Source organism: Mustela nivalis (assembly GCF_964662115.1).
Source record: "Mustela nivalis genome assembly, contig: HAP1_SCAFFOLD_2008, whole genome shotgun sequence".
NCBI classification, from domain to species: Eukaryota; Metazoa; Chordata; class Mammalia; order Carnivora; family Mustelidae; genus Mustela; species Mustela nivalis.
The window spans coordinates 35997-61640 of record NW_028134656.1 but is presented as its reverse complement, the minus strand read 5'-3'; the positions used below and the strand labels follow the sequence as shown (position 1 = coordinate 61640).

At 44.1% G+C, this 25644-nt stretch overlaps 1 long non-coding RNA gene across 2 annotated transcripts; it reads right to left on the bottom strand.

Moving 5' to 3' along the window:
* Positions 1–1358: 1358 nt before the first annotated feature.
* LOC309858196 lies at positions 1359–14751 on the bottom strand. 2 transcript variants are annotated; one of them, XR_014308088.1, is made up of 4 exons: positions 14611–14751; positions 11757–11878; positions 2591–2716; positions 1359–1609 (listed from the first exon to the last, which is right to left on the bottom strand). It is a non-coding gene; the product is annotated as an uncharacterized lncRNA (long non-coding RNA). The 2 variants fall into 2 exon arrangements; XR_014308089.1 differs by lacking the exons at positions 1359–1609; positions 2591–2716 and adding an exon at positions 4399–4604.
* Positions 14752–25644: the final 10893 nt, after the last annotated feature.

The window sequence follows — 25644 nt, the reverse complement described above, 5'->3', positions numbered from 1 at the left end:
ATAAATAAAATCTTTGAAAAAAAGAAATCCAAAATTTACTAAAATAATTTAATTGGCAAAAATAAAAGGAGGCCGACTGGCTTTTGTGCCTCTACATCATAGGTTCTGAATGAACACTAATGTTGCTAGGAGGCACTGGTTGCCTAACCTTAATGGACTTACTACGAGGGCTCAAATCCTGTTTATAGCAAATATGATAACCATATTTTCTATCCTCTGTATTTAATGCTTTGACATCTCAGGCCTTCTGACTTCGGAGGGACTGTCCTTGGCAGGCTTACTGAATTCCTAGAGATGGTCAGCAGCTTGCCTGCCAGCAAACCTTTCACAGGTAAAGCAACCAAATCAGAGGCTTTAACCCCAACCACCTCTTGTAAGAAACTCTAACACTCTGGGCCACTATGCCCTGCCCTGATCACCCCAGGGGTAAGGACAGACTACTCCAGACACCACTGTGTACCAGAACCCACTGAGATGACACAAACTAGGCAGTCTAAAACGTGCTTACCCGGACTCTCCTGCCCCTTCGCACGGAATCCATGATAAAGGGTCTTCCCCCTATTGTCCCTTCACTTCCTCTTTCTCCTGACCAAGCCTGGTGCTTCCCGGGGCGGCCCTCCATGCTCCCAGGACCTCCTTTCATGGGATCTGTGAGTCCAAAAACACTTCTTCCGTTGTGAGAGTTACTTGTATATCTGCCTGTCTTACCATACCTGATTAAAATAAACCCCAGTCCCCTTAAAACATCTGAGACACCTGGGGGGTTCGTTGGGTTAAGCTTTTGGCTCAGGTCATGATCTCAGAGTCATAGGATTGGGTCCCATGTCCAGCTACATGCTCGGGGTGGAGTCCACTTGGGATTTTCTCTGCCTCTGACCTTCCCTTCCCACCACCACCCCCTACCCCCGCTCATTTGCTATCTCTCTCTCTCTTGCTCTCTCTTTAAAATAAAGAAATAAAGTCATTTAAGAAACCATGAGGGATGGGGAACCTGGGTGGCTCAGTGGGTTAAAACCTCTGCCTTCAACTCTGGTCATGGTCTCAGGGTCCTGGGATCGGGCCCACATTGGGCTCTCTGCTCAGGGGGGAGCCAGCTTCCCCAACACCCCCGCCTGCCTCTCTGCCTAATTGTGATCTCTCTCTGTCAAAATAAATAAATAAATTTTTTAAAAAAATTTTAAAAAATGAGGGAGCCCAACCAATTTAAAATGGCGAATACTTCGCTATGATAGATTTGGCCAAGATGTTCTGATCAGTGCCTATTTTAACATCCTCACAGGCATGTGTGCCTCAACCTTGAAGGACACATGATATACCTTGTTATACAAAGGGCATCCAAACCGCTCTGCTATCATAGGCAACCTTTGTGGGTAGGAACTTACTACACCCATCTTTCTCGAGGAACATAGGTGTGACATCACATTTAAGACATCCTACTGTGGGACGCCTGGGTGGCTCAGTTGGTTGAGCGGCTGCCTTCGGCTCAGGTCATGATCCCAGCGTCCTGGGATCGAGTCCCACGTTGGGCTCCTTGCTTGGCGGGGAGCCTGCTTCTCCCTCTGCCTCTGCCTGCCACTCTGTCTGCCTGTGTTTGCTCTCGCTTCTCTCTCTATGACAAGTAAATAAATAAAATCTTAAAAAAAAAAAAGACATCCTACTGTGAGGAAATTTATTTGGCAAACTTGTTAAGGACCTACAAATGCGGGGGTTCCTGGGTGGCTCTGTCAGTTAAGTGTCTGCCTTCAGCTCAGGTCCTGATCTCAGGGTCCTGCAACAAGCCCTGCATCAGGCTCCCTGATCAGCGGGAAGCATGCTTCTCCCTCTCCCTCTGCCCCTGCCAGCCCCTTCTATTCTTCTCTCTCTCTCTCTCTCTCTCGTGCTCTATCAACTAACAAATTAAATCTTTAAAAAAGAAAAAAAGGACATAGAAGTCCAACATCTTTCAGTACTTTTTGGGTTCTGAGACAACATATTCCTTGTTTATAAATTTTACAGAAGCCCATTTAGGCTGTTACTTGTCAATGTGCTCACAATCAAGCAGGAGGGTCTCCCCTCAACAAAAGGCAAGTAAAAATGACCTGTTGAGGGTGACGGGGTGGCTCAGTTGGTGAAGCATCTGCCTTAGTTTCAGGTCCTGATCTCAGGATCCTGACATCAAGCCTGGCAGGGGGGTTCCCTGCTTGGTGGGGAGCCTGCTTCTCCCTCACCCTTCCACCCCCTCTTCCAGCCAGAGCTCTCTCTTAACTACATAAATAAACTCTTTTTTAAAAAATCACCTGTTATTGCCCAGGAGAAAAGGCTTCAGAAGCCTCCTCTCTCCTTCCTGGAGTCCCTGGACCACCCATGCTATCTGTCAATTGTCCATGGGATCCCAATGCAAGAAACAGCCCTCCTTGGCCCTGGGTTATAGACCATGAAAGCAGCAGTTGCTGGCCATGCACTGGGCACTCCTGGAAACAGAGTCTCTCACAGGCTCTGAGCCTTCCTATCCAGCTGCCTATTATTCTCTGGGTCATGGCACCCCCACCAGCTTAATAGAGTCACCAAGGCCTACTTGCTAGAGGCTGAAGCCAAAGTCTGCTTATCCTACCTGCAGGTGGAGGTGGAGGCTTCTGTCCACAGTGCATTGCCAGATTCCATGGTGCTGGAGGACTTCAGCTCTTCCTTCTACCCCTTGGCCACCCAGGGATTTCCTTGGGATCAACTGCGTGAACATCTATGGAAGATATTACATTTTGGTTTTGATGACCACATCTCCCTCCTGCTCACATGACAGCTTCACGTCCTGGAGAAGCACCTTTCCTATGCATTAAGGGTCTCAGATGAAATGGATGTCCAAATACCAGAGTCTGCCGTGACGGAAAGCCCGAGTTTGATTAAGATTCAGATGGCCTCAAATGGCCTCACTCCATGTTCTCTTCCCACTCTGCTCCCACAGATCAGATCCTCTGGCCAACAAGGCCTCCTAAGCACAGGTACCAGGCACAGTTCCTCCCCAAGTAATAAGTTCCAGTTCCCTGACAGCCTGTGGAATGATCCAGCAAGCAGGTCATTCCCTCTTGCAGGACGTAGGGCTCACCTTCGCTCTCCCCTTACTACATAGTCTGCACCCACAGCCCTTGTCCATTCCGTTCCCAGGTGCAACGTCCCCCATGGCCCTGCATGATGTGTGTGTCCTCCTTCCCTGGGCCATGAGGATAGGTCGGTAACAAATCACGGTGGATCTCAGCTATGTTGCATACGGACATTGCATAGCTTTAGGGCTAGAATCCCTCCCCTCGCCAACGGGTGAAGAAGAGGATGAAATCTTTCTCACTTGTACCTTTGTCAAGGCACAAAGAGGAGGCTCATGGACTTGAAGCTATTTGGATAATAATCTATTTGGTGCTTGCAAGAATTCACCTGGAGCTAAAGGGCAGCCTTTATGTGAACGATGAAGAGGAAGGAAGGCCGCAAAGGCAAGGGCTTGGATGCTCTCTTAAAGGTCAAACCCCAGGCAGTGGGGAAACGCTCCAGTAATTACAGCAGGGAAGTAACATCACATGTTCATCTCAGTTCATCCTGACAGCAGAGTTCAGAATGGATTCAACGGAGGCTAAGTGTGGAACCAGCAAGATTGTTAGGGAGTCTACTGCACCAGTCTGAGACAGCAGTGGGTGAATCAGAGCACTGACAACAGGAAAGCAGGGAAGGAATGACCATATTTGGCAGGCTGAAGAGAGAGCAGAATGGAAAAAGGAATGAGGTCCTTAAAGAAATCTGAATGGATCCTTTCCAAGGTGCAATGGAACAATTCGCCTCAAAGGGCAAAGGAAGATTTGAAGGGGCTTTTGAAGAAATGAACAAGGGAGTTGACCATGGACATTCCAGGTAAAAACCGCTTAAATGCTAATCAAGGGGAGCTATTTGCATAATGTAGGGTAGAACCATAAGCAGCTGGATTTTCTTTTAAAGAATAAGATGGGATTCATTCCCATTTCAAATGGTCTCCAAGGCAGAGTGATTTGGAGGGAAAAAAATAAAACAAGTCAGAGAATACAATACTCCTAACTAGACAAATATACATAAGGCCCAAGAGGACTCAGGTTACCCATAGAGTGCTTTTGCAGACAACAGAAAAGGAAATGACTTTGAAAAAATAAAAACTAAAAAATAAGCGAACAGAAATGAGACTTCCCTGGGAAAAGCAAACTTGCCTTTTTGTTTTTAACCTTATATTTATCTTGTACTTTCATGCTATTCACTTTGTTTCCCATATAAGGAGTGTGTATTCGTGTATTTGATAAAATTTGGAAGACTACAACGAGTTGATGTGTTCCCTAGAACAGATATACAAAGACACCTGACCCTTGTGAAAACCTTAAAGCATTACAGACATTATTGGAAGAATCATTTGACCACAGCCCCCAAGCCCAGCAGTGTCGACTGTCCTAACAAAGTCACCACTGTTCTGGTATCTGGGTGGCTCAGTCTGTTAACCGTCTGCCTCTGGCTCTGGTCATGATCCCGGGGTCCAAGGATCAGGTCACAGGTTCCCCTGCTCAGTGGAGAGCCTACTTCTCTCTCTCCCTCTGCTTCTCCCCTTGCTTGTGTGCTCCCAATTTCTGTCAAAAAAAGAAAGAAGAAGAAAGAAAGAAAGAAAGAAAGAAAGAAAGAAAGAAAGAAAGAAAGAAAGAAAGAAAGACCTTAAAAAAAAGAAAAAGAAGTCACCACTGTTTTCACTTTGGCAAATACTTCTGCAGTCTTTAAATGACCCCTTTTTTTGTTAAGTCATAAAATACTATGTTTATTAAGCTGAAAGCAGAACTGCAAATAGTTTACATTTTGAAAAAGGGCATTTGGGGTTCAGGTAGACACACAGAGTGACTTGGGATCTTCAAAGTTTGGTCTCATCTCTGGCTTGACAATCATCTATTTCTCTGAGAGGTCTTTGGCTGCCATTCCAACCTTCTTGGCAGGTGACAGTATATAGGGCGTGTATCTGGGTAAAGAATCAGAGATAACATTTACAAGAAGGTGCTCCGACCCATCCACTTCCGGTCCAGGTGGGTTAATAAGAGACACAGCTGTGGTTCTGGGCTTGTCATCTTTTTTTCCGGGTGTGGATCCCAGGGTAGCATTCAGTCGTGGTGGGCCTTGTTTCTTAGGCAGTTGTCCCCTTCCTCCTGAATCTGGGGGTTTCATGTCATGAGCAGAGGAGTTTGGCGATGGAAAAGCTGAATGAGATTCCGCTTCTAGAAACTGGACAAAAAGTCCTGAAAAAGAATGATTGGCCACAGCTTGGTGATTTGGCTTCCCTGGTGCATTGGGGGCGCTTCTGGATCCAGGCTCCCCAGTCACCCCCTGGGCACACCCGTGGGCTCTTGACCACGCAGCTGCTGCAGCTGGTCTTCTTGGATCCCCAGTGTGCTTGCCATCAACCTCAACGCTTCTTGCTGTTCCGCATCACCTGCCTGGAGAGATCCCACAAAGAGTCTCCTTAGGAGGGTTTTGTCCACCATTCCTTCAGCCTTACTTACTAAGGTCAAGAGTTTCTTCTGTGTGTCCTCCAGTATTTCCTGCTGGACCTCATTCTGTTTCTTGAACTCTTGGAGTTGGTCCTCCTTCACCTCCAAGTCGGCATTTGTTTAATGCCATCGTCCCTGTAACGACTTCAGTTTTCCTTCTAGGGTGTCTGCCTTTTCCATCCATTCAGCATGTTCCAGCTTGAGGTTCGCTAGCCTTCGATCATAGTGCCTTCCCTCTTCCTGGGAGGCGGCAAGCCGGAGCGCAGCTTCCTCTTTCTGCTGGGTGACCACGTGCAGTTGCTCCCGCAGCAACTCCACCTGCAGACTGGCTCCATGCTTGCCCTTTTCCATGGCAGCGGAAGACAAAACGAGTTTTCCTGCAGGACCGTCACTTCCTCTCTTAGCTGAGCCACTTGGTCTTCTGAAGCCAAACGTTCCGGGCAACGAGAATCTTGGCTTCTGCAGCGAGGTGCCACCCTCTCTCCAGCTCCTGGGTTAGGCGCAATTCTCTCATGTAACTGGTGACCCTCCTTCTGGTGGGCACAGGTTTCCGTTTCGTTCTGTTTCTGTGCCAACACGACATCATCTCTCTCCTGTTGACCCACAACTGCCTTTTCCTGCTTTGACTGAACAGCGTCCATATGCCGGTTCAATTCCCCGATCTCGCCCTGTTCTTTCTCTCGCAGCAGTTCCTCCAGAGCAAGTGGTTCTCTTTCATCACGGCAGGCTGGGATTCCTCCTCCCTCCACATCTTTGAAAGCAGCCGATTTGTCTCTTGCAAGGCCTGATTTTCCATGTCCTTTTCTCTACATGTTTCCACCATCTTTGCATTTTCCTCTTTCCGCCAACACACATCCATTTCAAAATCTCCTATCCTCTCCTTCAGTCTGGTGACTGCCTGCCTCAGCAGCTCATTCTCACTCAGTTGGCCCCTGAGCTTCGCCTGTAAAGAAAGCAGTTCATCACTTTTTGCTGGGATTCGGAGCTCCTGAGCCTGAGGGAAATCTTGTAGAACAGCCTGTTTCTCCTTCTGCTGCTCCATGTGGGAATCGGAATCGCTCTGTTCCTGTGGCTTCCCTTCTCCTTCCCCCGTAGCAGCCCCTGAAGCAATCCGTCTCTGCTGATTTCCTGGAGGGTTTGAATCTTTTTATCTTTTCCTTGCCCTGATTTTCTGAGCTCTTCTACCTCCTCTCGGAGCACCTTAGAAGACTCACTCACTCGGTCAGATTTCACGGCCTTCAGAGAGTCGGCTGCCTCTGCAGTGTCGCTGGAGGGAGGGAGGAAAATCGCGTCAAGGTTCCCTAAAAGGAGGTCCTTGGCATTGCAGAGCTCCCTGATGCGGAGCTGAAGTTGTGCCAGTTCCTTCTCTAGCTCTTGTAAGTGTATTTCATGTCCTTGGTAAGTGTGGATCTGGTCAAGAGAGGTCATCTGCGGTTTCAAAACCTCGCTGTTGGTGCAAGCCCATGCCTGGAGTTGTCGCAGATCTCTCTGAAGCTGGGGTGACTCACGCTTCATATTTTGGACTGTGGTCAGCACCTGCTCTTTCCACTCCTCCATGATCATCACCCGCTGTCTTAATGTGTCCCATTCCTGTAGAAGCTGCTGGAACTGATCAATAGAAACTCCTCCAACCGCATGACCAGTGCTGGGTGTCTGCAGGATTGTCATTAAAGTCTGGCATTTTAGACTTAACGCATCCACTTCCAGGTCTTTTTCTCGAATAATGTGTGACAAATTCCGAATCATTTCTCTAAACACCTCTATGTCACTGCTTTCTATTCTAGTGGACAGTTTTTGATTTTCCTCTTGCATCTTCTGGAGTTCTGCTTCTTTGGCAGCAAGTCGATTGGTCATTCTGTGATAGTTCCTTTTCAGATAGCTATTCTCCCTCGTCTTCTCATTTAGGACCACCAAGACCTGTTCGCTTTTCAAAGTACACTCTTGCAATTGGCGCTGAAGCTGTTCCATGTGCGCATTCTGGCAGTGAGAAGCCACAGAGATTTTCCTAGAAAGATTCTGAATTTCCAAATCCTTTTGCTGGATAATTTGAGTGAGTTTCCCAATCTCCTCTTTGGAGAGCCGATCCATCCGTTGATAGTCTCTAAGTTGTTGGCGGTGCCGGTCAGTGAGGTCTGCTAGCTTCCGCCAGTGGGTGTTTTGCAACCCCGCCACCTCCAGCTGATGTTTGTCCAGCTCCCGCTTCCACCGCTGCTCTAGATCCCTGATGTGACTCTTCAGTTTCCACAGTCTTTCTGTGTTGATGGTATTTGGTCCCTGGGTAGAACACTGGCACAACTTTTTCCAATGAGTCACTTCAGCCTCCAATGTTTCAATCTCATGGAGGAGTCTACTGATCTGTGTCTGGGTTGAGATGACATCAGCCAAATCCCTGGCATCCCCAGGGAAAGTCCCTTTCCGCAGCACATGTCTCTTAATATCGATGTCCCTGGTCAAAGAGGTCTGGCTGCTGTCCAAGGCCCCTAGGGAATGGCCTAGGCCAGAGCCCAGCCTACCAGACCAGGAGAACATCTGATGGTCATACAACTGTACTGGTCCGCGGTACAAAAGCATTCAGCCCAGTCAGACTACCCTGCCAAGTGTCCTAGAACCCCAAGCTGTGCAAGGCTAAGAATCAAAAGCCTACAGAGGTTTCCAGGCAACACCTGCATGCCCCTCCCCCGACCCCTCCTGTGAGCTCAGCTATGCCTAAGCATACAGACCTTTCCAGGCAACACCTGCATGCCCCTCCCCCACCCCCCTCTCCAGCGCTCCCTTGTGCCTAAGAATAGGGACCTTTTCAGGCAATGCCTGCATGCCCCTTCCCTACCCCTCTGCCCCCCCACCCCACCTCCTGCCGCTCACTCCCGCGCGCCTCTGCTGGTCAGGTAGCTCCAAACAGCCAAGGCCCCCTGGCCACTGGTCTGGGTCCCTGTCCCCACAGCTCATCCCCACAACTTCCCACCCAGGCCTCGGCCCCTTGTCCTCCTTGGTGCTTGTCCAGGGTGTGCCCCTAGTGCATGATCCCGACTGACTGCACCCAGGTGCTTGCCCCCAGAAAATGCACATGGCCCTCTACTACCCCCCTAAGTGGGATCACAATACACAAAGTCCTGTGGTATGGTCTTTCCACCCAATAGTACATTTTTCATTCTGGTGTAAATTACAGGGTCACACACATCCATCCAGCTAGGAGAGAGGATCCTCAGAGCACTTCACAGAGGTCTCTATCTGCACAGAGAATGGCCCTCATGGAGACTTTGTGTATTTCCAGCCTCCAGTGGCTCCAGAGTGCTCTGTCCCTCCTTGCCCCATCAGTTCTGCAGGGACAGCTTGGTGATGATTTGCTCTAGGCGGTTCACTGGCCACTGCCCACGCTGCGCCTCTATCACCTCCCGCAGCTGTGCGCCTAGACCAGGCAGGCATTAGGGCAGAATGTTGGACACGCCTGGTCCGCGGGTCCTCCGCCTGCACAGAGTGGCAGGTGTGCAGCAGCAGAGGCCTGATTCCACCCCCCTTGCCAGTCCTGACTGATGCTAGTCCAGGGGGATAGGGTTAGGAACCGCGCTGGCAGCTGTCCCGCGGGAGCCCCGCTGCCCACCCCATCGCCACGATGAAGAAGCAATTCTGCTGTGTGAAGCAGCTGGCCAACCAGACCCTGGCCTGTAAATACGCCCATTCGGGCCTGGATTGTGCCAGGTGAGGTCAGGAGCGGGAACAGGAGGGCTGGAGGCTCTCCTGGGGGCATGCTCACGTCCCCTGCCACCACCACGCACCAGGCACAAGGGGTCCTGGTCTGGGTCTGCGCCAAGCCACAGACTGGAGGCCAGCTTGGGCCAGTGCCAGAGTCTGGGAAGAGCTACTTGGTGGATTGGCCTTTCCAAGACGCCCCCTGCAGGGGGTGTCCACCGTCCTCTGTCCTGGCCATGCCCAGCATCGCCCTGGGGGGACTGCACCTGAGCCTTCCCCTGCCCCCCACACCAGGGTTTGCCCTGGGCAAAAACTCTGGGCACTGATGTGCCTGAGGCCCCGTGGACGCTGTGCTCTGGGGGAGGTGTTCTCTGCATTTCGGGAGCACCCTACCTCTGCAGATCCTCAGCTTCCAAGTGCCTAATTGCAGGAAAGAATTAATTGGAGGTCCGGCCCATAGGATCTGCCTCCGGACTTCCTGCTATCCATGGAGGGACCGTAGAGGTGCTGCTGCCTCCAAACCCAGGCCCCTGGGAGAAAAGAACTGTGGAAACGCTTTGGGCCGACTTTTAGGTTTATTTTTCTTTTTATTTTTTTTAAAGACCTTTTAAAAAATCCTTTCTCCCTCTGGGTTTGGATGCAGCTCCTCTCCAAGTTTCTTTGGTTTCTGCTTTAACGCCTGACAGGAAACATTATCCACTATGAAATGACAGCAGACACCAGGGTTTGTAGACCATCTGGCTGTTGGAATAGGAATCACTCACTGGTGGTTTTGAGAGCTCCTGGAGGTGATGGTCATATGCCCAGTTTTCTGGGGCACAGCTTTCAAGGTCCTTAGGGCTTCTGGCTGTACTGGACCTACTGACTGTTTATTCTGGATGAAATACCAAAGTGTGAGTCTTCCACAGCTATTGCTTTTTTGTTTTTTCCCCCAAGGACTGGGTCAAATGGGGAGTGAGGTTTGGCCAAAGCACATGTGACAGTTCTTCTGGTGTGTGTGTACCAAAATGCTTTTCCTTCCCCTCTCATTTTCTAAACTTGCAATTGAGGGTTTGCAGGTCCCTCCCCCAGAACTTTTCGCTTAGTGGCTTTGTTTTGTGTTTAATTTGGTTGCTACTCCACTCCATGATCTTAGTGTGCACTGACCCTGTTCCAGAGTTGATGCCTGTCCCCTAAAGCCTAGCAGTGCCTCCTTTGCCATCATTTGCAGGAAAAGATAGAAATAATGCCAAACGGCAGGTAGACAGGGGAGCAGTCCTAGAGTTTTGGAATGTAGGTGATGTTTGGTGGGGTGAGGTCCAGAGCCGATGTCAAGAAAGAGTTCTTGAGACCTCTTTGGTGCAAAACAGTGGTTTTATTAAAGCACGGGGACAGGATCCGTGCACAGAAAGTGTGGCATCAGTGTTGGGGGGGGGGGGAACTGATACACCCTTGAAAGGTGGGGAAGGTAAGGAGAGGGAAGGGTTTCAAAAGAACTTTCCTATGCTAAGGAAGACCTACAAGATACTGGAGACCTTGCCATTGTCAAGTGGCAAGTGTCAAGTAGTTTTACCCTCTAGCAGGGAATGAACATGAAGATGGTTGGAACAGGCATTCTTTTGTTTCAAGGGGACTTGAGTTTTTTTAAAAAACCCTTTGGACCGATCCAAAAGACATCCACTAAATCTGTCCTACCCTGTGCTATTTGCCGTCCTTACTACTGGCAGATAACCTTATCCTTGGAAGGGGTACCTAAGACTCAGTGTACCTGGACCAAAAATGAAAATGTCAGATGTATTCCTGATCAACCCAACTATATGACACGAAGGAGAAAACAAACCTCGGGACCAATTTGAAAGGACGTGGGGCTGAGAGGAGGCATTTCTCCAGTGGCATCTGTTCCTACTGCACACGATCTGCCCCCGCATTCTGATCCAGCTCCTTCCGCCACACGATGGCCACTGAGGTACAGGCACCACTGACTGATGGACCAAAAAGACCTCCCTGAGCAAGCACAAGGCTCTGTACAGAGAAACACAGGAGCAACCTGGACTTGTGGGACCTGCAGTCTATTCGGTCCTGCTTCTGCCACTAACCAGACCCGTCTCATTTCCTGTGAGGGAAGTTAGAACTGTTCTTGATCGTTAACTGAGCAGGTGAGGGATGAAATCAGGGAGCAGCTATGAAAGGCCTTTGTACATATCACTATCACCAGCCTTGCACATCTCTAAACTGTACTGAAGACACTGTCACGCTGACAATAAAATCTTCGTGATTGTGAATACAGCAGACACGGGGGTCTAGCGCTCACAGTCCCACTGGCAGGGTCTTCCACTCATGCAGAGGACACGTCGATAAGGGTTTTTATCAGGAGCCCTGTTGATAACAGCAAAGGATGAGAAGCCAGGCACCCATCCTTCACCGGGGCCCCGGTGACATCAAGTACGTGGCTGACGGCGGCAGCAGGCGCAAGTAGCTGGGGACAGGCATGGGAGACAGGCAGTCACCTCCTAATATATTTTCAACATTTTGAACCAGGCGGCCACATTCACAAATGAAAGAAGAGGGCAAATGTTCACTTACCTTTAATCTCCAGAAGGTGGTCTCCATCCCAGTCCCAAGATTTAGAATTTGACCATGACATTCTGTCTTCTGCAGAAATGCCCTTACCAGCTGACTGACGCCATAGACTCGAGCAAAATATCCTGAGACAGAGACACAGAGACAAGTTATCGCTCCGTGAGATCAGAAAGCATCCCTGCAGAGCCCGCCCTGGGAGAAGAGCCTATGGGGATTCGGCTGCTCTTCTTTGGGGTCAGGGATTTTCCTGTGCACTCATGGGAGAAATCAAGACTTTCACATTCTCTTCTTTTTAACTTAAACCTGCTGGAACCAAAGTAACTACAATCTATTTAATGATTTAATGGTGGAAATAAAGATCTTAGAAATAAAAATGTCCCTTGGGCCACCTGGGTGGCTCGGTTGGTAAAGCATCTGCCTTTGGCTCAGGTCAGGATCTGCTCCCTGCTCTGCTGACAGCCTGTTTTTCCCTCTCCCTCTGGCTCTCCCACTCATGCTCTCCCTCTCCAATAAATAAATAAATGAAATCTTTAAAGATTACCATAAAATGTCCCATGATTTTACACAGGAAAGACAAGTGTTTTACATCAAAACATCAGATCTTAATGTTCCTCTTCGAAATATGATTTCGTGCCCAGGTGCAAACTACTGAGGACTCAGCTAAACATCAACATGCGAGATCAAGGTGATATAATATTTTGCAGTCAGAATATGGGGCAGATAAATGTCCAAGCAAAATGAAATAAAATAAAGCTGTATTTCTTACCATGTTCCCTTCATCTCCAACCTGTGTGGGTAAAACTCTCTATGCTTATAAACTGACCTCACAGACTGACTGCAGAAGAGGAAGGCATGAGCAAACATTGCCCCCAAAATGGACTTATTCAGCTCCAGGGTGAGGGGCTTGGGTAAAGGAGATGGCGAATAAATAGGGGAAAGGAAGATAGAATCTGTGTTCTACAGCCCTGTTGCTTAAAGTGTAACTATCTTAAGAACAAAACCTGAGCAGCATTTAGAAATGTACTGCAATGTGATATAGGAGTTCTGTGTATATTGATTCTCCTAATAAATCATTTGAGCTTGTAGTTTACAGGTTATCTTGCATTTTATTTCTAGGAAATCATTTTTGTTGTATGTTATACAGTATCATCCACAACAGACTGGATGTTGAAACAAAAACTGAAAAGATGCTCACCACACCCTACTTGGGAAGCACTCTGGACATGCCAGCCCATGCAGAGAGAGAAGGCAGGCAGGCTGCTGACTCGCTGCCTCAGGGCACCCAGGTCCCCAGGGCTCCAAGGGGCAGCCCCGAAAGCTGCCTCAGGAGTCCCGAATGGAGGCTTCAGGCCTCTTAGGTAGGCCTGGTCCCATCTTCCTAAAGCCTGGGTTTCACCCTCAGCTCAAAGGAAGGTCCTTGTCCTTATTGTCACTTTAAACTTTCTTTGCATTTCTTACAAAATCGACCCAGAGGCTCTATCTTTTTGGCCAGGATTCCCTGCATGCCCAAGGACTTGGGGTCATTTGGCTAATTTCTCCATCTGATCGAGAATGAGTCACCCTCCCATCTCAAATCTTTTCATTGCCTTCCTTGATAGAAAGGACTTGCAGAGCCTAAGAGTGTTATTATCACTTTAATATGGCCAAAAAGGTGATTCCTTACTTGGACAGTTCACTGTAAAAGATACTAGAAATGGTTCTTAAGCATATAAAAATGATCCTTAATTTCAGCCCCCAAATAAGAGGAATACAATACCATAAATATACTGTAAGATCACATTTTTTGCATAACAGATGAACCACAATGAAAAGTTCCCTGTGCTGGTGAGGATGTTGGGAAATGAGCACTTTCATATGCCACCAGAGAGAGTGAACACTGGAACTCTCTCTTTTGAAGAATGAACCCCTAAAACCTCAGGACTCTGGGCTGATGAGGGGACATTGGGAGGGAGGGAGTCACTTGCCTCTGTTCATCCTGGAGGCCTTCTTCTCCTTAGACAGTCTTATAAAATGCTGGATGGAAGGTTCATACCAGTAGCTGATGCTTACTGCAGACCTAGAGGGGAAGAAACGAGGCAGGTAAGGGGAGGTCAATAGGTTTGGGCCCAGTTCTCAGGAAGCAGGTCAAGGAGGACAATCAGCTACCTCCAAAGGTCAGCAGAGGCGCATTTCAGGCACCATTACAAACCTCAGCAGACTCAGCCATCTGTCTTGGTGCTCACGTACACCCCTCACCGTTCCACCCCTTGCCAGTGGCTGTTTCTTCTCTTTATTTGCTCAGGTGCCTAACTCCCTTCCCAGGACCCTACAGAGCACAGCATCTCACCTCATACCTCACCTAGAAGACCTGCCACCATTTATCCCCTCAGCAAACTCACTGGCAAGAGCCAGACAGACAATTATGCTCGACCACAAGTTCTAGGTCTATGGGAAAAGAGCTCCAAGATTGTTTCCTAAAACTCACTTGAATGACTTCCTAAGCCTTTCCCCCAGCTCTGTAATAGGTACCACTCCTTCCCATCCCTTAGGGAGGTCGCAGTGGGAAAACCAGGAACCAATAAACATAATAGCTACAACGTAGAAAATGGTGCAGTAGCCTGAACTCTGATCTACACAACCTGGAAAATGCTATGGTAGCCTAAACTCTCCATGGTGTACGCTACAAGGAACCAAAGTTTTAGTGTTCTAAGCCAGGAGCTGAAGCCCAAATTACCAGTGAAGGTCTTCTGCCAACTGTGAGGAACCAGCCTTAGGGAAACAAGAAATAGCAGAGGGAGCCTGGATCTCTAAGGCAATCTGAAGCCATTTTGACCTTTGCCCTTCAATGGGTATCTTGGGAATTAACAAACATCTTTACCATTTAAACCAAACGGTATGTGCGGTCAGCTCTTGGTTTCAGCTCAGGTCCCGATCTCAGGGTCCTGGCATCCAGCCCGGCACTGGACTTCATCGTGAGTGGGGAGTCTGCTTCAGGATTCTCTCTCCCTCTCTCCACAAATATCTGTTTAATGGACACATGTATAAACGTGCTAAATTGTTTGACAGGTAAATTTTGTATTATAATATTTAAAAAAATGCTGTTATAAGTGAAAACCCAACCCTCCAAAATTTTTAGTAGAAGCTAATTTAGTTTTCAACAAATTCTCACAGTTACCAAAGGCCAAAGATTGTATTTTCTAACACCAACTGTAATAGAATTAAAAGCAACTTAACATGACAGTTTTCCATTTAAGGTGTATTGTTTAGCAATGTCTAACAGCAGGTATTTCATTCTCATCTACATGGTCAAAAAAAAAAAAAAAAACCAAAGCACAGTCAATACATTGCTCAGTAAGTATACTCTTGGGCATTTATTCTAAAGAAAGAAAAACCTATTTTCATACCAAAACCTTTACGTAAGGGTTTCTAGCAGCTTTATGTGATCATAGCCCAAAACTGAAAACAACTCAAATACCCTACAATGGGTGGATATTATAGCCACAGTATGTCCACAGCATGGAATACCAACTGAAGAGTAAAAAGGGATAACTAGTAAAACACACAATTTGAATTCACCTTAAATAAATTATGATTAAGTGAAAAAAAAAATCCACTCTTAATGGGTAACATATATAGGATTCCATCTACAAAACCTTCTTGAAATGACAACATCACTGGAGAGAGTCCAGATGAGTGGTTGCCGAAGAGGCTGGGAGCAGAGGACTGGACTGTAGGGATTCTTGTGACAGACTTCCTCTGCATCTTCACTGTGATGGTGGCATTACAAACTACATGTATGGTGGGGCACCTGGGTGGCTCAGTGGGTTAAGCCGCTGCCTTCGGCTCAGGTCATGATCTCAGGGTCCTGGGATCGAGTCCCGCATCGGACTCTCTGCTCAGCAGGGAGCCTGCTTCCTCCTCTCTCTCTGCCTGCCTCTCTGCCTACTTGTGATCTCTCTCTGTCAAATAAATAAATAAAATCTTTAAAAAAAAAAAAAAAAAAAAAAAAAACTACATGTATGGTAACATTACCTACAACTAATTACGCATACACTCTCTTTCTTTCTTACTTCCTCTACCTGACAACGTCACAGATAGGTCTAAGTAAAACTTGGGAATTTAAATAAAGTCTGGATTGTGTCGGTGTCAAGTTTCTGGATGTGTTACTGTTTCCTACAGTCATTCAAGACATTGTCACCAGGAAAAACAGGATAAAGGTTATAGGAGATGTGAGATGTCTCTAGTATTTCTTATAACTGCATATAAATCTACAAGTATTTCAAAATAAAATTTTTTTCAAGTTAAATTAATTTCAACATAGCATATTTGCACTGCTACCTCTACAGAATACTGGTAGCTCACATATTCTGAGGCTGCATCACGTTTTAAGTCTTGCAATATATGAATCTTTTTTATGGGGTATAAACCCTCCACACAGCAGACCAAAGAAAAGTGATTTCAAACAATCATTAGCTATTGATTCTTAACACCAGAGAACAAACACAGGAAAGAAATTCAGCACTGAAAACTTCTACATCGAGCTGCAAAATACAATCTCTAGAGGTGGATTTAAATTTTTAACCAAAAACCCTGGAACAATCTCTTCAATCAGAAAGGTATGGTACAGATGAAGCCATGCCTTCGAGATTGTAGGACACACACAAAGGCATACACTTTATTATTAATTCCAAGTTTACCAAGTCAGTTCAAATCACCAACCTAGGTTCTTAGCACCTTGACACCTTCAACTCCCATCTGATAGGATATCTGGTGAGTGGAAATCTTTTGGGAGCCCGATTTGTCTCTTAACTCCACATAAAGCATGCAAAGCTATCCCCTTTCCACCTGGTGACCTACTGATGGCACCCAGCAAGTCTAAACATGCAATGGACAGCTGCCAGAAAAAGGAAGACAGAGAGTAAAGGTGGAGAAGCTTTCCTTCCCATTTCAAAGTAAAAAGCAACAGTAAAGGAGCCATCTGAAAACTGTAACATCCTTACATTACCTGAAACTCATAAAAGAAAGAAAATCAAGACGGGCACATACTCTGGTCCTTTTGCACCCTGAAATTACAGGTAACAAGACAAAAGACAGAAAACATAAGAAAAGTGTATAAAGGCACTAAATGAAAGGAACACCAAAGTTCAAATTATAACTCTGGGAACAATGTCCAGAAGATTATACTTTCTTAACATTCCAACACAGTTAACAAACAGAAGAATTTCAAACAGATAACAAACATACCAAAAGAAGTTTATACTTCTGGATAAGGAAAATGTACAGTAAAAGATTCGAATTCCATTTACGACCCTCCCATTTTCCACTCTCTTTTCTAGACCTGAAACCTGATAACCCCAAACTGTTGGTATTCTACAAGAAAATTGGAATTCTGTTTATGCATGCTAGATTCAGTATCAACATGGTTGTATGTCACACAAAGCTAAGTCAAACAACAACAACAACAAAAACAAAAAACTCAAGGTGCAAAAATATACGTAAAGTACACCATTTAGACAGATTTTCCAACTAGAAAAAAGGTTTATACAGATGATGAATTCATACAAATATGTACCAAAAAATACAGAAATATGCAAAGGAATGATATAGATCTCCTTCAGTAACGGTGGTTCAGAAAGGCACTGAGGGAGAAAAAGAAGACGTGCTCACTGTTTCAATTCCTGCAAATTGTTCAGTGTTTGAATATTTTAATCAAAACTTTCCAAATCAGGGACGCCTGGGTGGCTCAGTTGGTTAAGCGGCTGTCTTTGGCTCAGGTCATGATCCCAGCATCCTGGGATCGAGTCCCACATCAGGCGCCTTGCTCAGTGGGGATCCTGCTTCTCCCTCTGCCTCTGCTGCCACTCTGCCTGCCTGTGCTCGCTCTCGCTCTCTCTCTCTGGCAAATAAATAAATAAGATCTTAATTTAAAAAAAAACTATCCAAATCAAATGCACAAAAAGAGTTAACATTTCTTAAATTTAGGGAATGAGTATTACTTCGTATTTTTCTATTAGTTTAAAAGATTGTCTTTCCAAAGGTTTTAAAAACGGAAAAGTACATTAAGTCAAAGGAAAAAAAGAAGATGCAAATTCTACCAAGAATCAAGAAAAAGACATCATTACAAGTCTTATAGATATTAAAAGGATAAGGGAAACTTACGATTTGTGTATGTGACAGCTTAGATGAGATGTCTCAAAGAATTTCTCCAATTATCAAAGGTTACATGAGAATAGGTGAAGTAAGAAGACCTATATATATTTAAAATAACTGATTTGTACTTAAAGACTTCAACAATTAAAACAACAAAACCAAAAGAATACCCCCACCAAGACAATTTCTTTGGTGAATTCTACCAAAAATTTAAGAAAGAATTCTTCACCAATTCTTCCTTCCCAAGAGAACACTCTTTTCAACTCAGTGTTATGAAGTCAGCATTATCAGAACACCAAAAATAAAGACAACACAAGAGAACGATCCAGCTCTCTCAAGAATATGAAACCAAAACTCCTTAAGAAATTGGAAAATTGAATCCAGCAATACAAAAAAGGGTAAAACGTAATAAAGAATTGAATTTATACAAGGAGTGCAAAGTTCTTTCATACCTGAAACATGAAAATACTAAAATAAATACAATATTATTGACATATTACCAACAACTGGAAATAAAACATAAAGTACAACTTAATAGCATAAAAAACACATTAACTATTCAGGGATAAATGTAAAAAGATATGTAGGAGATCTGTACGCTACAATATACGAAACACTGATGAGAGAATCAGAGACTTAACTGAGTAAGAGATATACCATGCTTGTAGGTGAGAAAACTTATTAATGTTAAAATCAATTTTCCCCAAAATGACCTGTAGTTATGATACACAACACAGCAGTCGCTACTAACATGGTTATTTACATTTGCATTTAATTAAAATCACATAAAATTTAGAATTCGTTTCCTCAATTTCACTAATCACTTTTCAAGTGCTCAAGTCACATGTTGTCCGTCACTGCCATACTGGACAGTGTAGATGGGAAACATCCCCCTCATTACAAGAAGTTCTTATTGCTACTGGACAGTGCTAGCTTCAGAGTCAATGCAATCCAGTCACAATCTCACCAAATTTCACAGAAATGAGGATAAAAAAAGAGGACCTCATAGACTCTAAATGAGTAAGAAAGTAATTTTATAAAATTCTGAAAACGTAGTACCCAGCTGAGGGACTGATGTTACTGGATTTCATGGTTTATGATGACTGCTAATAGTAATGAAGATGGTGTGGTATTGGCAAAAACACAAAGTTCAGATACATATACACGCATACATAGGATCATTTGATTTTGAACAAAGATACCAATTTAACTCATTAGAGAAAAGAGAGTCTTCAATAACTGGTACAGAAAAAGGTGGGATGTCCATACATAAAAATTAAGAACCTCAATCCATATTCTTATCCATATATTAGAATGGATTAAATACCTAATTGTAAAACTAAAGTTCTTATAAAACTTCTGAGAAAAAATAAAGGAAAATCTTTAGGACCATGTCTATGCAAAGATTCCTTGGATAAAACATAAAAAGCAGGGGTGCCTGGGTGGCTCAGTGGGCTACAGCCTCTGCCCTTAGCTCAGGTCCTCATCCCAGGGTCCTGGGATGGAGCCCCACATCGGGCTCTCTGCTTAGCAGGGAGCCTGCTTCCTCACACACCCCTCTCTCTGCCTGCCTCCCAGCCTACTTGTGATCTCTGTCAAATAAGCAAAATCTTCAAAAAGCAAAACATAAAAAGCATAACCTGCAAAAGTAAAAAATATAAATATTGAGTTTCAAAAAATTAAAAATCTCTATTTTCTGAAAGAGGGCATTTCCCCAGGTTTGAGAAATAATTGACACATACCACTATAAAAGTTTAAGGTGAACAGCATGAAAATTTGATTTACATATGTCATAAAATGATTACCACAAGTTTGGAACAGCCATCATCTTCTCTAAATACAATAAAAAGGAAAAAAGTTCTCCTTGGGTAAGAACTCTCAGAATGTACTCCTTTAACAACTTTCCTATACATAATACAACAGACTCATGGTCATGATGCTGTACATTTCATCCTTAGTACTTATTTCTAACTTGGCATTTGTGCCTTTTGACCACCTTCCTCAAATTCCCTCTCCCACTGAAAGACACCACGAAGAAAATGAAAAGCCAAGGACTAGGAGAGAAAATATGCAAAATATGTATCTAATAAACTGTTATTTGGAATATATGAAAACCTGTATGAAAGCTGAGTAATAAATGCAATGGGCAAAAAAATATATCTGAAGGCATTTCCCCAGAGATAGATGGGTGACTTGCATAAAAACACATGAAAGGATGGGGTGCCTGGGTGGCTCAGTGCATTAAAGCCTCTGCCTTCGGCTCAGGTCATGATCCTAGGGTTCCGGGATTGAGCCCCACCTAGGGTTCTCCACTCAGTGGGGAGACTCTTTCCCCCTCTCTGTCTCTGCCTGCCTCTCTGGCTACTTGTGATCTCTGTAAAATAAGTTGAATCTTAAAAAAAAACATGCATTAAAAGACACTTATCATTAGTCATTAAGGCAATGCAAATTAAGACTACAAAGATAGACCATTAAATCTATTATATTGGTATTACAAAAGGAAAAAGAACTAGGAATGTGAAATACTGAGGATGCACAAACAAATTCTACACTGTTGATGATAAAAAACAAAATGGTTCTCTTGGGGATGATGCAAATATTATTACTGCTTGTAATTACAGGGTTAATAAGTTCATGAACATTCACAGACCTGTACACCAAGAAAGATTAATCTGACTATTCTGTATATGTATATCTAACCTTTAAAAAAACATCCTTTTCTTGAGTATTTTCTTTAAAATATTTTAACATTTCAGTTTCCCAAACTCCATTGACTCTTCTCTAACAAATCCTCTCATCATGTACTTCTAAATGTACTTCTAAAAGCCTCATATAACCATACTGATCAAACTTCAACTCCAAGACAACCAGATGTTCCATATGACAACACAATCTAGTATTTCCAATGCATGTTTTGTAGAGCTAATCCTATAAACTTCAAAAAGGATAAAAGCATGTAAAGCATTCCGCCTCTGCCTAAGTACTACAGGAGCTCCACAATCATCTATGAAGAAAATCATCCGAGAAGAATCATCAAGAAAGGAGTAGAAAAACAAAGGAAATCTTAGGGAGTTTTATGCATATTATGGCACCAACAACAAATCACCACCCACATTCATACATCTCTCCCACTGGGAGACATTAGGTCCACAGACAAATCAAGAGAAAGCTAATTCACACCCTGAATCCCCTTGTATCAAATTTCCCTGTTGCGCAAACCAAATCACAGGGCTTCCTATGACAAGACCCAAGTACTGGAAGTCTAAGATAGTTTAGACTGTAACGGGGAGTATTTCATGGAAGTGCTTTCTACAGGGAAAAATGAGAGCTGGAATTGAGAAGAAACAGTTCTTATTTTGTTATGAAATACACACGTGTCTACCACAGTTCTGAATCTTCAATGTAAAGAAACCATAAAATCTAAGGCATAATAGCACTCATACTGCAGAGTACAGAGGAATGCCTCTTATCATCTTCCTAATGCTTGGTCTGTCAGAAAGGTGATACGACTTGGCAGAAGAGGACAAAACTAGTCCAGAAGTCTAGTCCAGGTTCTATTACTACTAACCTGTTTCGTGACGTGGGGCCAGTCACTTAAGCTCACTGGATTCCTGGATGTAATGACTGGATAAAATGATCTCTAAGGTCCATTCTAAAGCAATTTTTCCATGGAGGAAAAACTGTACACGGGGCAATTCAAAGAATCCTAGCTCTTCTGGGCCAGTTGCAACTATAGTCATTAGGAATGTAGATTGAACATTAGTTCATTTCATAAAAATGTTCCTTATTTATTTCCCAACATCCTACAGGCTTTAAGTAGAAAGCACAGTGCTGCTCAACAAACCCTAAGCACAAGAAACATGTAGAAAACAAAACCAAGGACCATCATAAACTGCTAAAAGCCAGGGATAAAGAGAAATCGTAGAAGCAACTAAGACACACCTTGTAGACAAGGAAAAAAGGGGGTGGGAGATGGCAGCAGATTACTCATCTGAAATCATGAAACCCAGAAAACAATGGAACACCACCTTTAAGGTACTGAAAGAAGTAAACTGAACCCAGAATTCTATACCCACTGAAAACATCTTTCAAAACAAGGACAGAAACCGGAAGCCTCATACACCATTGGCAATATGAAATGGTGCAGCCACTTTGGAAAACAGCCTACACTTCAAAAGGTTAAAGAGTTACCATTTGTCCCAGTGATTCCAAGTCTAAGCCTAAATCCCAGAGAAATTAAAACATGGATCCATACAAAAACGTGTACACTCACGTTCATGGCAGCCTTATTCATTCATAGCCAAAAGGTCGTTTACCTATACAACGGAATATCATCTGGCTATCCTTAACAGGAGTAGGTACTGATACATGCTACAACATACATGTTTCCAAGGTGAGCCTTAGAAACATGATGATAGTGAAAGGACCCAGTCACAAGAGACCACATGTCATCTGATTCCATTTATACAGAATACCCAGAACCCTGAATCTTTAGAGAGAGGGTTTATCAGGGGTTCCCTAGCACTGGGGATGGCTGTGTGCACTGGGAGTGCACACAGGTGACAAGGAAAAACCAGGGGATTCCTTTGGGGGGTGATGAAATGAGGCCACAGTTCATAATTCTGCCAATACACTCAAGACCAATGAACCGCACACTTTAACTAGATGAACCGTACTATATATGCGTTATAGCTCAAAAAGCTGTTATCAGAAGAAAAGCAAAATAAAATCTGAGAAATAAACAGAAGAATCAATCACTGGCAGACACAAACTATAAGAATGTTACAGGAAGGGGCACCTGGGTGGCTCAGAGGATTAACCCCTGACTTCGGCTCAGGGCATGATCTCAGGGTCCTGGGATCGAGTCCTGCATCAGGCTCTCTGCTCAGCAGGGAGCCTGCCTCCCCCTCTCTCTCTGCCTGCCTCTCTGCCAACTTCTGATCTCTCTCTGTGTCAAATAAATAAATAAAACCTTTAAAACAACAAAAGAATGTTACAGGAGGTCCTTCAGGCGGAATGAAAACATTCCCCATGGAAATCTGGCTCTACACAAAGGAATGGAGAGCACCAGAACTGGTACATATGTGGAAAAATAGGAAATATTTCCTCTCTTATATTTTGCAATCACCCTAAATGATAAGTGACTATATAAAAATTCTCTTACAGAGGATTACAACAGCACTATCACAGAAAGGCTAGTTACAGGAAACTGGCCGCATACCTGTACTCTTCAACTACAGATGAACCTTGAACAACATGGTTTGAACTACGTGGATTCAATTACAAGTGGATGTCTTTTCAAAAAATACATGGTATGAAAAATACTGTATTTTTCATACAGTATTTCTCTTCCTTATGATTTTCTTAGTATTTTCTTTTCTCTAACTGAATTCACCACATTATACACTGTAAAATATAGACAGCATACATAATACGTTAACTGACTGCTTATGTTATTGGTAAATGTTCCTGTAAACAGTAGGCTGGAAGTATGTAAGTTCTGGCGGACTCATAAGTTATATTGGGATTCCAACTCTATATGGGGCTGGCATCCCTAATCCCCAAGCTGGTCAGGGGTCACCTGGATAGGGAAAAAATCTGGAAGATGACCTTAGATACATAGTAAAGAGGTATACTAAATGAACAACTAAAACCAGAGAGTTATAGCTAAGAAGAAATGATATAAACTGGATTTAAAAACAACAACAAAAACAAAAACCAATTCAACTAAGCCAGAGACAGTAGAAGAAAAGAGGAAAGAGGATGGGTGGGAAAAACAGAGAACAAATAGCAAGACAGGTTTAAAACAAATCCTATCAATAAACATAAAAACCCAAAATGGTCTCTTTAAAAAGGCAAAGACTACAATATTTACAAAAAAGAAACACAATTATAGCCACATGTAAGAAATCCATGTCAAATATCAAAAGTTTCTGCACAAGAAAGGAAACAGTCAACAAAACAAAGGCAACCCACGGAATGGGAGAAGATATTTGCAAATGAATATACAGACAAAAGGCTGACATCCAGGATCTATAAAGAATTTCTCAAACTCAATACGCACAGATAATCATGTCAAAAAAATGGGCAGAACACATGAAAAGACACTTCTCCAATGAAGACATACAAATAGCTATCAGACACATGAAAAAATGTTCATCATCAGGGAGATTCCAATTAAAACCACATTGAGATACTACCTTACACTAGTTACAATGGCCAAAATTAGCAAGTCAGGAAACAACATGAGTTGGAGAGGGTGTGGAGAAAGGGGAACCCTCTTACACTGTTGGACGGAATGCAAGTTGGTGCAACCAATTTGGAGAACAGTGTGGAGATTCCTCAAGAAATTAAAAATAGAGCTTCCCTGTGGCCCTGCAATTGCAATTGTATTTACTTCAAAGATGCAGATGTCGTGAAAAGAAGGGCCATCTCTACCCCAATGTTAATAGCAGCAATGGCCACGGTCGCCAAACTGTGGAAAGAACCAAGATGCCCTTCAACGGATGAATGGATAAGGAAGATGTGGTCCATACATACTACGGATGGATGTGAAGTGATCATAGCACTTAAAAACAGATCATGTCCATCTTTGCTTTAAACTGGGAGATTAGCTGGAGTAGTGATGATTTTAGTATCGCGCCCATGAATCCAGGCAAATCCTAAGGTGCAGCGACCTATCCACCCTGGAGGAAGCCAGGGCCACAGGTTAGTTCCACATAGCCAGTGGGTTCCGTCTGGAGCTGTCCATCTAATGCCAGGACACCTTACCCAATCAGTAGCAAACCAGTCAGTAGCCTGGAGTACTATTATTTCAGAACATATTTCTAATGATAGCCGTCCTAGATGTCGTGTGCATTTTGCCCATGTATCATATGTATGATTTCTTTGTTCCTGGCATAAAACTGCCTTTTGACTGAGCTGTCCAATGGTGGGTAGGACCCACAAATATGTATCCCAAATCTGATATATGCCATCCTTGGTATAGTGATGAGGAGGGTTTTGTAGCTTAGGCTTAGGCCCTAGTTGTTGGGTATTAATTTGTAGGCTTATAAGGTCAGTTAAGACTTTAATAGTTTGAGAGTATGAAAAAGTTTGGTCATGGAGTCCTGGTGAACTCTATGTTTCACTGAGGATGGGCCAGGAAGAAACATCTGGATTAGTGATAGAGTTATCCTGGTACATACTGTCTCCATATATTATATATGAAATATAATCCTGCAGAGAATGCCAATCAGTGCCCTGTAAAGGCAAAACACACCAGGGTAACCTGGATGTACTTGACATAGGCAAAATTCCACATATCCAACAAACTGATTATGTAGTTCAGTATACTGCTGTGCCCAGGGTAGAAAGGAACGGCCAGTTAAGATAGGTGAAAGGAAGATAAAGAGAATTACAACCTTCATTTTGGTTTGAAGAGAAGTTTGAGGTCTTCTATGGGCTCAGAGGAGTAAGAAGGCACATTCCTTTGCTCACTCAGTTTCTGTGAAGGAGGTCAGGGTTTTACTCTAGATATACGCACCCATGAAGAGTGTCTTTCTAGCTTTCCCGCACTGGGAGTACATAGTATGACCCGATACGGACCTTTCCATTTTGGATGTAGGCTTTCTGTTGTATGTGACTTCCAATTTTGTTTTTAAATAAACCATGTCTCTGAGATTTACATGGGGTGGGTTTTCAGCTATAATTAAATCAGGTTTGGGGAGTACATGATTAGTATCTTCATTGAGTATCTTATAAGTTAAACCAGCCTCTAGTG